This window comes from Panthera tigris, chromosome B2 (genome assembly GCF_018350195.1).
Source record: "Panthera tigris isolate Pti1 chromosome B2, P.tigris_Pti1_mat1.1, whole genome shotgun sequence".
NCBI classification, from domain to species: domain Eukaryota; kingdom Metazoa; phylum Chordata; class Mammalia; order Carnivora; family Felidae; genus Panthera; species Panthera tigris.
Genome location: NC_056664.1, coordinates 23534857 through 23551923, shown reverse-complemented (window position 1 = coordinate 23551923; position 17067 = coordinate 23534857).

Sequence of the window (17067 nt, the reverse complement as noted above, 5' to 3'; positions counted from 1 at the left end):
ACTGAGCCACCCAGGCGCCACTATACTTCCATTCTTTTAAGTTTATTTTAAAAAGCTCCTACTGATAAAGAAGCATTATATTTTCTTTAAACAAATTCTTCTAATTATCATTTGCACTTGGTCTTCATGCCCCATATAAAATAATAAAAAGCTGGAAAGCTTTTATTAGACCGGTTGCCATGTAATAACTATATTTATGCATAAATTCTTTGTGACAATAAAAAAAAAAGAGCACTATGGATTCTGGAATTAATGGATAAAGGGGAAGGGTTAATCTCTAAATTAACAAACTGAACAATGGGTAAAATTGGGAAATGCCAAACAGAAAAGTGGACTGGCTGTATTTTCTTTGGAATCTTTACTTATACTTATAGAATGAAGGTCTTCATTCAGTTAAAGAGATTAGACGCTTGGTAGAGAAGATAGGAAAGATACTTTTTAGGGTGGGAGGGTTTCTTTCTTAGAGCCAGAACTGATCCCTACGGACCCACATACTGAGCACACCCTAAAGCCAGCCTCAGGTAGGGCAGGGGCTGAATTCAAGCCAGGCACCTCGAGGTATCTTGCCTTTGCTGGGCCAGATGACCTAGTAAGATGTTCTGTTCTTTTTTCCTCAGTTCCATATAGCAACTACTCCTTATCAGAAGTTATGCTAAGCCTTAGGGATTCAAAAATAAATTAGATATGGCTCTTATTCTCAAGAGCAAGAAGCTATATAAGCAGATTGCAATTCAAGGTGATGATATGAATGTTATGAATGATGCCATCCATAGATTATGACCCCGAACAAGTTGCTTAACCTCTCTGTTCCTCAGTTTCCTCATCTGTGAACTGGGGGATAAAGATAGTACCCACCTCACAGGGTTGTTGTAAGGATGAAGTGAGATCATGCAGGTAGAGCAGTTAGCCAGGTGCCCAACACACAGTAATTTGACTTTGCTCCATGACTGTGATGATGACGACTAGGCCGTGGTTATATTGATGATGAGGGAACCCAGGATGTGATCGAAGCATCAAGACCCAGACTAGAAATTCAGGGATGCCTTCCTAAAGCACGAAGAGTTTGAGAGGGTATGGTGGGGAAGGGAGAATTGCAGATGGATGGGATGGCCTAGAAAGTCTCAGAGCCATGAGACGGCGTGGTGATTGCGGCAGCCTGTGGTGTTGAGGAGGGGCTGGAGTGAGGCACACGCAGTGGAAGAGAAGGGTCTGGAATGGGGTCTGGGAGGGCCCAAACTAGTGAGATAGCATTTCATCCTGTGACAGGAAACCACAGGAAGGGATTTGAAAAATACCTTCCAAATAAAATAGCAGGACTTGGTGTGTGATTGGTTAGGTTTGAGGGAAAGAGGAGTTTCTGGTTTGCAAAAGGGGAATGGATGCCCCCAGGAATGGAGAACTTCAGGGGGAAACCAGTAAGGGGTGGGGGGAACGTGCATTCTGTTTCTAACAGGTGGAGTTTGAGGTGCCCACGGAGCATCTGTAGCAGGTGCCGGAGCGCCCATCTGGGGCTCAGGGACACTGGACAGGTGTGAGTGCGTGCGGCCAGTGCCAGGACAGCAGGACATCCCAGAGAGGTCCCAGGAATATGATGGGGGACGGTCGCTCAGAGCAGCAGCACCTCAGGGTGAGCAGAGGAAGAGGAACCACCTGGGGGCTTTGGGAGGACACGTGGACACTGGGGACCCACAGCAGGTGGAGTCCAGGGGAGGGCAGACAAGGTTAGGACCATAGAGAGCCTGGCATCCGTCAGCTCCAGTGGCCATAACAAGTACCACAGCCTTGATACTTAAATAACAGGCATTGACTTCTCACAGTTTTGGAGGCTGGAAGTCTGAGATCAAGGTGATAGCAGCATTGGCGTCTCCTGCGGCCTCTCTCCTTGGTTTGCAGATGCCGCCTCTCTCTGTGTCCTCACGCGATCTTCCCTCTGTGTGTGTCTGTATCCTGATCTCCTCTTCTTTTTTTAATTTAAAAAAAATTTTTTTTAACGTTTATTTATTTTTGAGACAGAGAGAGACAGAGCATGAACGGGGGAGGGTCAGAGAGAGGGAGACACAAAATCTGAAACAGGCTCCAGGCTCTGAGCCGTCAGCACAGAGCCCAACTCGGGGCTCGAACTCACAGACTGTGAAATCATGACCTGAGCCGAAGCCGGCCGCTTAACTGACTGAGCCACCCAGGTGCCCCTTCTTTTTTAATTTTTTTAACATTTATTTATTTTCGAGAGAGAGAGACAGAACGCAAGCAGGGGAAGGGCAGAGAGAGAGAGGGAGATACAGAATCCGAAGCAGGCTCCAGGCTCTGAACTGTCAGCACAGAGCCAGACACAGGGCTCAAACTCACAAACTGTGACCTCATGACCTGAGCCAAAGTTGGATGCTTAACTGACTGAGCTGCCCAGGCACCCCTTTTGTTGTTGTTTTTCTGTGTAGAAGCTTTTTAGTTGTAAAATTAAAAAAAAAACTTTTTCATCAGCACACCTGGGTGGCTCAGTCGATTTAGTAGTGCCCAACTCTTTTTTTTTTAATTTTTTTTAAATTTTTTTTTCAACGTTTTTTATTTATTTTTGGGACAGAGAGAGACAGAGCATGAACGGGGGAGGGGCAGAGAGAGAAGGAGACACAGAATTGGAAACAGGCTCCAGGCTCCGAGCCATCAGCCCAGAGCCCGACACGGGGCTCGAACTCACGGACCGCGAGATCGTGACCTGGCTGAAGTCGGATGCTTAACCGACTGCGCCACCCAGGCGTCCCAGTAGTGTCCAACTCTTGATCCCGGCTCAGGTCATAACTCTTTGTGAGTTTGAGCCCCACCTTGGACTCTGTGCTGACATTCCAGCGCGGAGCCTGCTTGGGATTCTGTCTCTCCTTCTCTCCACCCTGCCCTCATATGTGCATGTGTGTGTTCTCTCTCTCTCCCAAAATAAATTTTAAAAAACTTTAAAAAGTTTTTCATCAGTAAGAGAGTGAAAAAGTCACCAGGCGCCCCTGATCTCCTCTTCTTATAAGGACACCAGCACCCTGGACCAGGGCCCACCCCTACCACTCCATTTTATCTTGACAACCTCTTCACCTCTGTGTCTCTGAACAGTGCTGATCTGAGGGACTCAGGGTTAGGACTCCAGCAGATGAACTTTGAGGGACACAGCTCAGCCCATAGCAGACTTATTGTGTTGGCGAGAGGGACATGGTAGATGAGCTCACAAGAGCCCTGGAATGCAGGGGAAGTCAGGCTGCAGAGACTGGATGCAGTGAAGTGAGAGGCAGGGGATGGGGCAGCCTGGGGCTGGAGGGGCAGGAGCGGGAGGGGCCACCAGGGTGGAGACTCAGGAGATACCTGAGCATGACAAAGGCTAAATAGAAGCATCCACAGTGGGTGGGAGGCACTGAAAGGTCAGGATCACAGCGTCCTTCAGTGGGTGTGGAGCGGTGGGGGCACTCCAGCTGTGGAACACCTCAAGCAGGGCTGGCCCACAGTGAGCACCCTGAGTCACAGCCCCCTGAGAGGAGGGCATGGGGCCCACTCAGACCTTCAAACCCTGATTCGTCCTGACTCTGGCCCCCTCAGGAATGGTGACCTGCCCCAGATGACCAAAAGAAAAGCTGGTCACCTGGGGAGAGCCCCAGGAGACTGTCCAGTGATTTAACAGGACAGAAATGTTTTGATTTTGTGAATGAGAAGATTATTTTCTCCTTAGACTCAAGATATTTTCTAAGTTAAAAAAATTTTCTTGTGCACTTATCCTGATGAGCACTGAGTAATGTATAGAATTGTTGAATCACTAGATTGTACACCTGACACCAATATAACACTGTATGTTAACTATGATGGAAGTAAAATTAGAAACAAAAAAAAATTTTTAATATATGAAATTTATTGTCAAATTGGTTTCCATACAACACCCAGTGCTCATCCCAAAAGATGCCCTCTTCAATACCCATCACCCACCCTTCCCTCCCTCCCAACCCCATCAACCCTCAGTTTGTTCTCAGTTTTTAAGAGTCTCTTATGCTTTGGCTCTCTCCCACTCTAACCTCTTTTTCAAAAAAATTTTTTTTAATTTTCTTCTTGGGGGCACCTGGGTGTCTGAGTCAGTTAAGCATCAGACTCTTGGTTTTGGCTCAGGTCATGATCTTGCTGTTTGTGAGTTCAAGCCCAAAGCTGGGTTCTACGCCAACAGCGAGGAGCTTACCTGGGGTTCTCTCACTCCTTTTCTCTCTGCCCCTCCCCGGTTGCACTCATGCTCACTCTCTCTCTCTCTCTCTCTCAAAATAATAATAATAACTTAAAAAAAGATTTAAAAAATTTCCTTTCCACTTACATGAGATTGCTGGAGTCATCAGAATCACAGAGACAGAAAGTAGAATGGGGGCTGCCAGGCACTGGGGGAGGGGAGAATGAGGAGTCAGTGTTCAATGGGTACAGGAGTTTCAGCTCAGGAAGATGGCAAAGTTCTAGAAATGGATGGTGGTGGTGTTGGCACAGCAGTGTGAATGCCCTTAATCCTACTCAACTGTACACTCAAAAATGGCTAAGATGGTAAGTTTTTTTATTTTAAGTCCAAGTTGTTAACATATAGTGTAATAATGATTTCAGGAATAGAATTTAGTGGTTCATCACTTACATGTAACACCCAACGCTTATCCCAACAAGTGCCCTCCTTAATGCCCATCAACCATTTTCCAAACCCCTGCCCCATCCACCCCCATCAACCCTCAGTGTGTTCTCTGCATTTAAGTCTTATGGTTTGCCTCCCTCCCTGTTTTTACAGATGGCATGTGTATTTTACCACAATTTAAATAAATAGGATTTTTAAAACATTTTCTATACAGTTTTTTTCCTCCTTGATGTGGATATTTAAATATTGGAGGCAAAATGTCTCTAATGCTCTTGACTAGCAAAAGGTTGTTTTTTCTATAGCATCAGGCAGGAGACTTGCTGGGCACTGAGTCTACCAGGAACAAGTACCAGCCTTTCCAATACATGAAAGGAGAGTTAAGGAGTTTGTACATCAGCAAACCCTCCTTTTCGCCAAACAGTTCAAGGCAACCACCTCTCATTGGGCACCAATTATGTGTTTGTATGATTTGCATCTTTTTGTGCTTTGCTTTTCCATGAATGGCATCTTGTGTGTAGAACAGACAGCTGGGTGTCAGGGAGTGACACAACTTGTGTGCCACCCTGCCCTCTGAGGCACAGGCCCCTTCCCCTGAAGAAGCTGGAAAGGCTCTCCCTGTGGCTCACTGTGTCTGGGGTCTCTTTCCAGTCTGGGAAGCAGATCCGAGTTCCTCCCATGTCCCCACTGCAGAGGGCCAAGTGCCTTGCAAGTCTGAAGACAAAAAAAAACCCAAAAAACAAAAAACCTGCTGTGGCTGGCCACTGGAATTCCAGAAAATTCTGAATGAAAACAGCAGTTGCAAAATGGAATGGGTTTACAAATTGCAGCTGATTATTCACTGGCTGTCTTGGGTTTTGGCAGGAGCACGGGAAAATCTGCTGCTCAAGGACCCGAAGGCAGCAGAGGAGCAGTGGGGAGGCGCCGGGGTGGGCGGCTGGCTCCCAGCCCATCCCCCACACAACCTCGGGCCCCATTTTGGCTGAGACTGAGGACAGTCAGGCCCCGAAGGCACAGCATGAAGCAGCGGCTGAGGGCAGCCCGGTGTCTGCTGGTTTTGAATCCACGTTATCCTGGGACTCGGGTAAGCTGTCCCATACTCTGAGCCGGAGGTCCTGGGGAGCTCAGGCTGTTTTATAGGCACACCAGAAACGTCTGCGTTATTTCTCAAACAGGTCAGCAGACGGCTGCGGGTGCCAGATCTTTGATGGAATGAATTTTGGATGCAAATCAAATATTTAAATTGATGTTTTCCCTCTCTGGCAGGACCATTCCAACTGGTCCCTTCGTCTTGTTTTTACATAAAATTCAGGTTTCATAAATATGCATTTTTCTTCTGGAAGATGCCTGAGGCAGGACAGTGGCTGCATTTGAAAGCCCAGAGGCTACTGGTCTCCCTAGAGAAGGGGAGCAGGTCCCCTCAGCTAATCCCCCTGCTTGGCTGAAAATGTTCTTGTCAGAAAACCGATTCTTTCGCCTGTTGGTTCCACGTGGTTATATATTGTTTAATCACAGAGGCCTTGGGTTTATCAAGCAGCCACTTGCTGTCTATCTTTCAGGAAAGAAGAAGGAAGACAAATTCATTCACTTCTGTCTCTTTTTCAGTTTCCTGGGCTGCACAAAAGCAAACGGTGTTTATGAACATCCCGAAGTGATGTAAAATATCCATCTTGGTGAAAATATCATGCTTCCTTTTGAAAAACATCTTTCTGAAGAAAGAAAAAATGAAAAACAGCATTTTGTGAAAGGAATCTTTACCTATAAATCTGCCTCAGACAATTCTAGATATTTCAAGTGGCTCCCCTTCCTGCCTCCACTACATATAGAGAGAGAGAGAGACTCAAGAAATGTGAAGGTGCTTTCTCCAAAACTTACTCTGGGAGCTAGGATCTGGGTCTGGACCCTGAGTCTCCACATTGGCCAGTTAAAGTGGACAACGAGGGGCGCCTGGGTGGCTCAGTTGGTTAAGCATACAACTTCGACTCAGGTCACGATCTCATGGTCCGTGAGTTCGAGCCCCGCGTTGGGCTCTGGGCTGACGGCTCAGAGCCTGGAGCCTGCTTCCGATTCTGTGTCTCCCTCTCTCTCTGCCCCTCCCCCGTTCATGCTCTGTCTCTCTCTGTCTCAAAAATAAATAAAAACTTAAAAAAAAAAAATTTAAAGTGGACAACGAGGGCACAGTGGCTGATGGAAGAGAGGCGCGGGTAACCTTGCTCCCAAGGAATCCAAGGAACCCCAGGGCCAGAACCTGTGGCAGCTCTTGGAAAGAGTGGGTGGGTATTTTCCTTCAGCGATGGGATCCAGAAGGGGGCGAGTGCCCCACCACCACCACCACCCAGGATGCTCCTCTATTGCCCTGCTGGAGGGCTGGAGCCTTTCCCAAGTAGGACCCAGCCTGCCAGCCCCTCGAGGGACCCTAATCCAAGGGCTCTGACCCCCAACACCTTCCTTAATCCTTCCATCTTCCCACCCATTTTGCAGTCTGGAAGAGTTGAAATTTCCTACTGCCTGCTTTGTTTTTCTTTGCTTCATTCATCCAATGTAGAAGAATACAAAAGCCCGGGGTCCTCTTGATGCACACTCTGCCATTGGAATATCAGTTGCTAAGTGTGCATGCTTACTATCAGCTAAAGACCAAGCCCTGCTTATGTCCAGAGTGAAGGCTCTGTCTCAGCACAGCCCATCCACATTTCACACACTGAGTCAGGCTCCTCGGAGCACAGTGCACAAAGTGCACCCACCATCCCAGGAAAGAAAAATGATGGAAACCTATGGCCATGAGAATAAAAGTTAAGAGAAGCTCAATGCACAGACTTGCTGATAAGGGATATAGAGCCACTGGGAGAATCAAGGGGGTACAATGCCCACAGGTGCTCAGCACCGCCTGTCACAAGGTGTATTGTTATTTTAATCTCTTTGTCCTTTAGGCACTGGTCAGAATTCAGTCCTTAGGCATCACACGTGGATCTGCACAAGGTACTGATGAAAAACTCCAAGAAGATGTGTCACCTGGGTGAATTCTCAGGTCACCAGTTTCTCTGAGAAGGAGGGGAAACTTAAAACTGTTCAATGGGTCTAGTGTTTCAGTTTTGCAAGAAGAAAAAGTTCTGGAGATCCATTGCACAACAATGGGAATGTAGTTAACTGCATGGTTCACCTAAAAGTGGTTAAGGTGGTATATTTTATGTTACAGGCAGACCTCGTTTTATTGCACTTCATGGGATTATGCTTTGCAGATATTGTTTGTTTGTTTTTTTTTAATTAAAGGTTTGTCAAGCAAGTCTACTGGCACCATTTTTTCTCAACAGCATTTGCTCACTTCTTGTCTCTGGGTCACATTTTGGTAATTCTCACAATAATTCAAACTTATCCGTGATTACTATATTTTTTATGGTACTCTGTGACCTGTGATCTTTGATATTACTACTGTGATTATTTGGGGTCACCACGAATTGAGTCCACATAACAAGCAAACTTAATAAACATTGGGTGTGTTCTGTTCTGCCAACCAGGTGTTCTAGTCTGTCTCCCTCTTCTTGGGCTTCCCTATTCTCTGTGACACAGCAGTATTGAAATCAGGCCAATTAATCACCCTACAACAGCCCCTACATTTTCAAGTGAAAGGAAGAGTCACACGTCTCTCACTTTAAATCAAAAGATTGGGGTGCTTGGGTGGCTCAAGCAGTTGAGCCTCTGACTCTTTTTTTTTTTTTAATGTTTATTTATTTTTGAGAGAGAGAGAGAGAGAGAGCCAGAGAGCAAGGGAGGGGCAGAGAAGGAGGGAGACACAGAATCCGAAGCAGGTTCCAGGCTCCAAGCTGTCAGCACAGAGCCCGATGCAGCGCTGGAACTCAGGAACTGAGATCATGACCTGAGCCAAAGTCAGACACTTAACGGACTGAGCCACCCAGGCGCCCCGAGCCTCTGACTCGATTTCAGCTTAGGTCATGATCTCACGGTTCCTGATCAGTACGGACACTGACAGCATGGAGCCTACTTGGGATTCTCTGTCTCAGACTCTGCCCCTCCCCTGACCTCATGCGCGTGCACATTCTCTCAAAAATAAACTTATATGTATATATATGTGTGTGTGTGTGAGTGTGTGAGTGTGTGTGTGTGTGTGTGTGTGTGCTATAGATGAAGAAAGGTTAAGACCAGGCCCACTAGTTTAACACATCAGCACAATATGAAACAAAGCCTCCAGACTTTTCCTCCTGTGAGCTTCCTCTTCTACTTGATTGCAATTGCTTTTAAAAAATCTTCACCCAGGGCACCTGGCTGGCTCAGTAGGTAGAGCATGTAACTCAATCTCAGGATCATGAGTTCAAGCCCTGCGTTGGACATGGAGCTTACTTTTAAAAAAAAGAAAGAAAGAAAAAGAAACAGCACCCTTCCTTACAAACGTTTAAGTGTCCTGTGTTGCTTACTCCTCAGGTCTCCAGATTTGCATTCAGCACCAGAGGTGGATTGGAGAAGAGGAAGGAGCATGGCTTTGGAGTCCAGCAGTGCCTCAAAACTAGATCTGCTGAGAATCAGGCATGTGACCCAGGCCAAGTTACTTCCACTTCTCATCTGTAAAGTAGAGATCATAAAATAATTGGGGTTTTGTGAATATCAAACAAGGTAATGACTGTGTTAACCAGCTAACTCTCCTTGAAAGCAGACAATATTGGGGCACCTGGGTGGCTCAGTCAGTTAAGCATCCAGCTTTAGCTCAGGTCACAATCTCACGGCTTGTGGGTTCAAGTCCCGCATCAGGCTCTGTGAGCCTGGAGCCTGCTTCAGATTCTCTCTCTCTCTCTCTCTCTCTCTCTCTCTCTCTTCCCCTCCCCTGTTTGCACTCCATCTCTCTCTCTCTCAAAAATAAAACATTAAAAAAGATTTTTTTTAAAAAAGAGAATATTAAACTAGTAAATGAACTTGCAATTATTGATTCATTTAACAGCCTGAATACCACCATTACCACCATTCAAAATTTCAAAATTTATATGTAAATGGATATATATGTAATTTGAAACCCTAATGGGTGAACTTTGGTATTATTAGCCTGAGAGGAAGAGAATAATGCTTCTCAAGTAAATAAAATATTATCACCTAATGTCTGTTACCATTATTTTGGTGGCCCTCAGTGAACCACACCTTCTTAAATTCATGATCTTGTATAGTCTCCCACATTGACTCAGGGTTTGGCCATGAGCCTAACTTTGGCCAATGGGCCATTGGCAAGGATACTAAAAGTGGAACCTTGATAAGCACTTTCACAGGGGTTTGTCTTCTTAGAATGTTCCTTCTTAGAGCACAGTCGCCATGCTGTGAGGAAACCCAAGCAGCCACACAGAAGGGCCCTTGTAGGAGACAACTGAGGCCTCTGGCCAACAGCCCCAGTTGATATCTAAGTCAGTAACCACATAACTGCCAGCCATGGGAGTAAGGCCATTTTGGACTGTCCAGCCAACCCACCATCAGGTAAAACGGAAGACCTTCTAGTCAACTGGCAGTGTCATGAGAAATAATAGATTGTTGTTATTTTAAGCCGTTCAATTGTAAGGCTGATTTGTTACCTAACAATGGATAGCTGACACAATTCCTTTTCATCTTCCCAATCTCATTTTTGTAATCACAGAGAAATAAGGAAATTTGTGAGAAGTAGCATGTCTTAATGTTTGAAACTTACAGCTATGCAATCAAGCTTAATTTGTACTCTTGGTTTCGCTGCTTACTTAGCCATGTCGCCTTGGGAAGATTACTTAATTTCTCTAACCTTATCTGCAAAATGTGAGTAACATCTGCTTCAAGTGTCCTTAGTGGGCATTCACCGAAGGAATGTATATAAAATGCTTAGCTTGCCTGAACACACAGTAAGTGGTCAGTAAATGTCAGCTATTATCATGGAATCAAATACACTGGCTTGTACTTTTATTATGAAAACTTTAGAATGAATCCAAAATGAAACAGGGGCAAAGTTTACCAGTTGAGAAACAGACAAGCATTGGAAGTTCAGAAGGCATTATCTGCCCACAACTTTCCCTCAGGAACAAAGATATTGAGACATGTTAGAGGCCTATGAGAAACATCATAAATTCTGTCTGCTTATAGACCCAAGAGACTGCCCTACATTCTCAAGCCCTCCAAATCTTATCTGGGTCTCTCACCCAGAAGAGTATCAGGCAGCCTGGCCTAAAAGCCAAGAGACTTACTAAGATTTACAGAATGCACTGCCTTGAAGCTGCCAATTGTTATCTGAAATAAGAACCAGATGTGAGTTCTTCATAAATGAAAGGGCTCCAACTTACCTCATTAGTTGAGGGAAACAACGGAAGTCTGCAGGAATATACTTTTTTGTGTGTGCCTGTTTTTCCCTCAGAAAGGGCTCACAGATGCTAATAGAATGATAGCCCCGATTTCCAGTCCCTGAATTTCTTTACATTTCCACCTTTCTCACTGAGGATTTCCCTGCTAATGGTGCTCAAGTGATTGTGATGGATTGCGGCAGCAACTTCCTACACTGACACCCCTAATACGGATGTTAAAAGAGAAAGTAAAAAAATCAATCCTACCCCAAGCCCAATTGTCTTTTCCAGGAGTTTTTCCTGTCCTAAAACAAGGGTAGTCACTCTGTAGAAGCAATGCATGAACAGCTATCCCATGAAAGGGGCACCAGGCTGTATTTAAGAAAATGGTTTTTTCTATAAAGTAATGCATTCTTCTGATGTGGCTCCTACCAACCTCTAGCCAAAGAAAGCTGGTGTCCTTTTGAGCGATATCTTCCCAAACTGGCAAGTTGGGGCCCAGGGGGTGAAGGGGTGGGGCTAAAAGAGAGTAGCTCCAAGACCAGGGAGTTCCCAAGTGGATTTCCTCCCCAGGGGAAGAGTCCTAGCTGACCTGAAACTTCATCCCTTCCAGAATGTTGATTCAGCTCCTTCAGGGGTAATAGTCCACCATGTTAGCTTGAGTCAAGAGCTAATGAGGTCAAGGTAGAGACAACACTCCTCCTGAATAGCTTTTCTTCAAAAGGAGAAGGAAGGCACACCAACAATTTGACTAACACTACAACAGACTAAAGTAATTCATGAAGGAGTGTGATGGTTAATTTTGTGTCAACTTGACTAGACCATTGCAGTATCTAGATATTTGGCTAAACATTTTTTCTGGGTGTGTCTGGGAGGAAGGTGTCTAAATGAGAGTAGCATTTGAATCAGTGGACTCTGTAAAGCAGATTGCCCTTCTCAATGTGGGTGGTCCTCATCCAATCCCTTGAGAGCCTGAATTGAACAACAAGGCTGAGAAAGGGAGAATTTGCACTCTCTCTGCCTGACTGCTGGGCAAGGACACCTGTCTTTTTCCCCTGGTCTGGGACTTACACCATTGTCTCTCCTAGTCCTCAGGCATTTGAGCTGGAGTGAACCATGCCTTCAGCTCGCCTAGGTTTCCAGCTTGCAGATAGCAGATATGGTGGGACCACTCAGCCTCCATAATTGTAAGTAAATTCATCATAATAAATATTTGTAATATATAACAATATATTTATTTTATAAATATAAATATATATATCCCATTGGTTTCATGTCTCCAAAGAAGCCAGGGAGCTTTGTGGTCAAAATGGCACATGAGTTTAGAGGCAACATGCCAGAAGAAGGAGGAAAATCCCAACTTTGGGCAGTAGGAAAACAAGGCAAATATTTCTTCAATTACAAGAGATGAAAATAATCATCTTCAACCTCTGGTCATTTCCCCAGAAATGGGTGGGTCACACTTGGCTTTCTGCCAAATAATTTAATTTTATTTATTAAGATGAATACAGCAGTAACTTTGCATCCAAAGGGTAACCTTTTCCCCTGATCTGGATTCCTAGGAATATGCTTGCAATAGTCCCTCTGGTCCCCAAGTCCCAGCAAATGACACTAAAAGAATTTGAACATGATCTTAGCTCCTTAAAAGGGATGCTTCTGGCATAGGTTTTTTGGTCGGTTGCTGTGTTACCATGTCCCTGCTCTAAATTTAAGAAAACTGCCTTGGTAATCTGTAGGTCTTTCTTTCCTCCTCTCTTCTCTCTTCCTTTCTTACAGAAACCTCTTGACACTTGTTCCTTGGAGATCTACAAGTCTATTTTCCTATGCATATAAATTCATCAACTCAGTCTTTAGAAAATCCTTTTATATCAGATTCATTTTAATCTTATATGGAAAGTAGATGATAATGGTATCAACTGGCAGGTACAGTTTGAAAACACTAACCAACCCCAGATTATTCCAAAGAATTAACAGCAATAAATCTTATTTCCAACTTCAATTGACACTTCCTAAATTAACTTCCTTATTACAACACTTCCTCTCAGTTGGCATGCACTCTTACAGATAATAAGAGGGACATACTGAAACAAAAACACCTTCTGACTTCCTGCTTGGGCTGAGGTTTTACATCATGTGGGGGCAGGGAATGGAGCAGCTGGAAACTTTTGGTGATAATATTGTCAAGTTCTAAAGCAGCCCTGGAGGCTATTCTAAGTCCACTGCAGTACAGAGATTTTAGAATCTGCTAGTCAATTTATATATATACACACCCAAAATAGTCTGCTGGCATTTGGATTGGGATTGGGATTATACTGAGTTATACTGAATCTGTATTTTGGAAATATATTTTAACAATACAGAATCTCCTAATCTACAGACAAGGTATATATTATTATTTATTTACGTCTTATTATAGCAATATTTTGTAGTTTTCAATATACAGGTCTATCACATATTTTGTCACATTTATCCCTAAATACATTTTTAAGCTGTTGTAAATGTGGATCTTTAATTTCAATTTCTAATTGTTTGTTGCTACATACACAAACATGATTTAAAAAAAATTTTTTTAACATTTATTTTTGAGAGAAAGAGAGCACGAGGGGGAGAGGGACAGAGAGAGAGGGAGACACAGAATTGGAAGCAGGCTCCAGGCTCTGAGCTGTCAGCACAGATGCGGGGCTCAAACTCACCAACTGTGAGATCACGACCTGAGCTGAAGTCAGATGCTCAACCGACTGAGCCACCCAGGCACCCCAAACATGATTTTTGTACATTGCTTTGTATCTTACAACCTTGATGAAGTCACTTATTGGTTCTAATGCATAGTTTGTGGACTCCATTGTGCATTCTCTACATGACTGAAAATCATGTCCTCTTTTATGTTTTCCAATCTGGATGCCCTTTGTTTCTTGCCCAGTTGTACAGTCTAGAATCTCCTGTATAATGTTGGATAGAGACATCCCAAATTTGTTCCTGATGTTAGGGGGAAATTATTCAGTCTTTCACAATTAAACATGTTAGCTCTATGGTTTCTGTAGATGCCCTTTATCAAATGGGGTAAGTGCCCTTTATTCCTAGTTTGCCTGAGTTTTTCTCAGAAATAGATGATGGTATTTTGTCAGGTGCTTTTTCTGTACTGATTGAGAGGATTGTGTGAACGCTGTATCAGCCCTGCATTCTTAGGATAAATCCTATGAATGTGATATATTATCTTTTTATTACAGAAGATTCAATTTACTAAACTTTTCCTTAGAACTTTTGAATTTATGCTTATGTGGAATATCGCTTTGTAGCTTTTCTTGTAGTATTTCTTGTAGCTTTGTCTCGCTAGGGTATCAGGATAATTTTGGTACTAGAGTTATGTTCATCTCATAGAATGAGTTGGGAAGCATTCTGTCCTTGATTTTTTGGAAGTTTGTGCAGATTTAGTATTATTTCTTCCCTAAGTGTTTGGTAAAACCCATCACTAAAGCCACCTGGACCTGGATTTTTGTTACAGGAAGGTCTTAAAACTGTAATTTTAATTTCTTCTGTAGGGCTGTTCAGGTTATCTGCTCCTTTTTTGGTGAGGTCTGTGAATTTGTGTCTTTCAAGGGATTTGTTGGTTTCATCTAGGATTTTGAATTTATTGGCATAAAGGTGCTCCTAATATTCCTTTTAATATCTGTAGAATCTGTAGGGATGTTACTTCTCTCTTTCCTTATATTGGTAATTTCTCTTCTTTCTTTTTCCCCTCACCAATCTGGCTGGATTTTTTATTGGTCTTTTTTTCCCAAAGAAGAAGCTTTTAGATTCACTGATTGTTCTCTACTGTTCTTTTTGTTTTTTAATGTTTACTTATTTTTGAGAGAGACAGAGTGTAAGCAGGGAAGGGGCAGAGAGAGGGGGAGACACAGAATCTGAAGCAGGCTCCAGGCTCTGGGCTGTCAGCACAGACCCTGACTGGGGGGCCTAAACTCACAAACCACGAGATCATGACCTGAGCCAAGGTTGCTGGATGCCCAACCGATTGAGCCACCCAGGTACCCCATGATTGTTCTATTGTTTTTGTCTTTTATTTCATTGATTTCCACTTTGATCTTTATTATTCTTCTTCTGCTTACTTTATATTGAATTTGCTCTTATTTTTCTAGTTTCTTAAAGTGGAAATTCAGGTCACTGATTTGAGACCTCTCTAATACAGGTATATACTACTACAAGTTTCCCTAGTAAGTACTGCTTTAGTGGCAACCTACAATTTTTTTCATTCACTTCAAGTTACTAATTCCCCTTTAGATTTCTTTGACTTGTGAGTTAATTTCCAAATATTTGAGGATTTTCAAGGCTCTCTTTTTGATTTTTTTCCTTTTATTGGTTTCTAACATAACTCCTCTATGACCAAATAACATAATTTGTTATGATGAATACTTTCAAATTTATGATTTTTTAATGGGCTACAATGTGGTCTATCTTCATAAATATTCTATGTGCACTTTTGTATTCTGCAGTGTTAGTGTGGAATGTTCTACAAATATCAACTAGGTCTAATAGGCTGATATTGTCATCCAAGTCTGCTATATTTTTATTCTGCCAACTTGTTCTATCAGTTTTAGAAAGGAGTAATAAAATCTTTGATAATTGTGTAATTATCCATTTTTCCTTAGTCTGGTTAGCTTTTGTTTCATGTCTTGAAGCTTTGTTACTAGGTGCAAAAACATTTAGGATTGCTGTCAGTTACATTCATTAACTGACTCCATTATCATAATGAAATAATCCTTAATCCCTGTTAAAATTCTTTGTTCTACAGTCCATTTTGTTATTAATATACCCATTCTAGCTTTCTTTTGACTAGTGTTAGCATGGTGTATCTTTTTCTATCCTTTTATTTTTAACCTATTTTTTATATTTAAAGTACATTTCTTGAAGACATAATATAGGTTTTATTTTTGTTTTTGAGAGAGACAGAGGCAGTACGAGTGGGGGAAGGGCAGAGAAAGAGGGAGAGAGAGAAAATCCCAAGCAGGCATCACACTACCAACGCAGAGTCTAATGTGGGGCTTGAACTCATGAAACTGTGACATCATGACCTGAGCCGAAACCAAGAGTCAGACGCTTAACCAACTGAGCCACCCAGATGCCCCTAATGTAGTTTTTAAAAATTCAATCTGACAATCTCTGCCTTTTAATTGGGGAATTTAGACTTTACATTTAATGTGAATATTGGTATGGTTAGGTTGGAGTCTATCACCTTGCTATTTATATATACACATTTTTTTTTTTTTTTTTTTTTGAGACAGAGAGCACAAGCATGGGAGGGGAAGACAGGAGAGAAAGAATCCCAAGTAGGTTCCACAATGAGCATGGGACCCCAACATGGGGCACAAATCCACAAACCATGAAATCATGACCTGAGCCAAAATCAAGTCAGGCACTTAACCAACTAAACCACCTGGGTGCCCCCCTTGCTATTTATTTTCTATTTATTCCATTTGTTCTCTACTCTTTTACCTCTTATCATTTTTTTTTTGGATTAATCTATTATTTTTTTATTGCATTTCATCTGTTGTTAGTTTCACAGCTATAATCTTTTGGCTATTTTGGTGGTAGCTTTAGGGTTTATAGTATACATCTTTAACTTATCACAGCCTACATTCGAATTATAGTTCTCTCATTTTACATCTAATATAAGACCCTTATAAGTATGCTTATAGTATACTTCCCCCCCCTTGTTTAGCCTTTCTTGTCATCATTTTGCTTTTACATATATTATAAAGTCCATGCTACTTTTCTATAATTGTTTATAATTACCTCTTAAAGAAGCTTTAGAAATAATAAATCATACATTTACTCATACTATTTGCTCTTCATCCCTTTGTGACGATCTATATTTCCATCCGGGATTATTTTCCTTCCGTCTGAAGAACACCCTTTCATCTTTCTTGTAGTGAGTATCTGCTGGTGATACAGTCTTTTGCAAGTCCAAAACATCCTTATTTCTTCCTATTATTTTCTCAGTGGTACCTAGTTTGTTGTCATGTTAGTCAATCCACTTAACTTTTAATTATGGTGTTCCTCATTCCTAGATTTCCATTTGGTCCTTTTCCCATCTGCTCTCATGCTCTTTAATCTCTCTTATTTCTTTAAATATAAAACATACTCTTATGTCTGGTTAAGTCT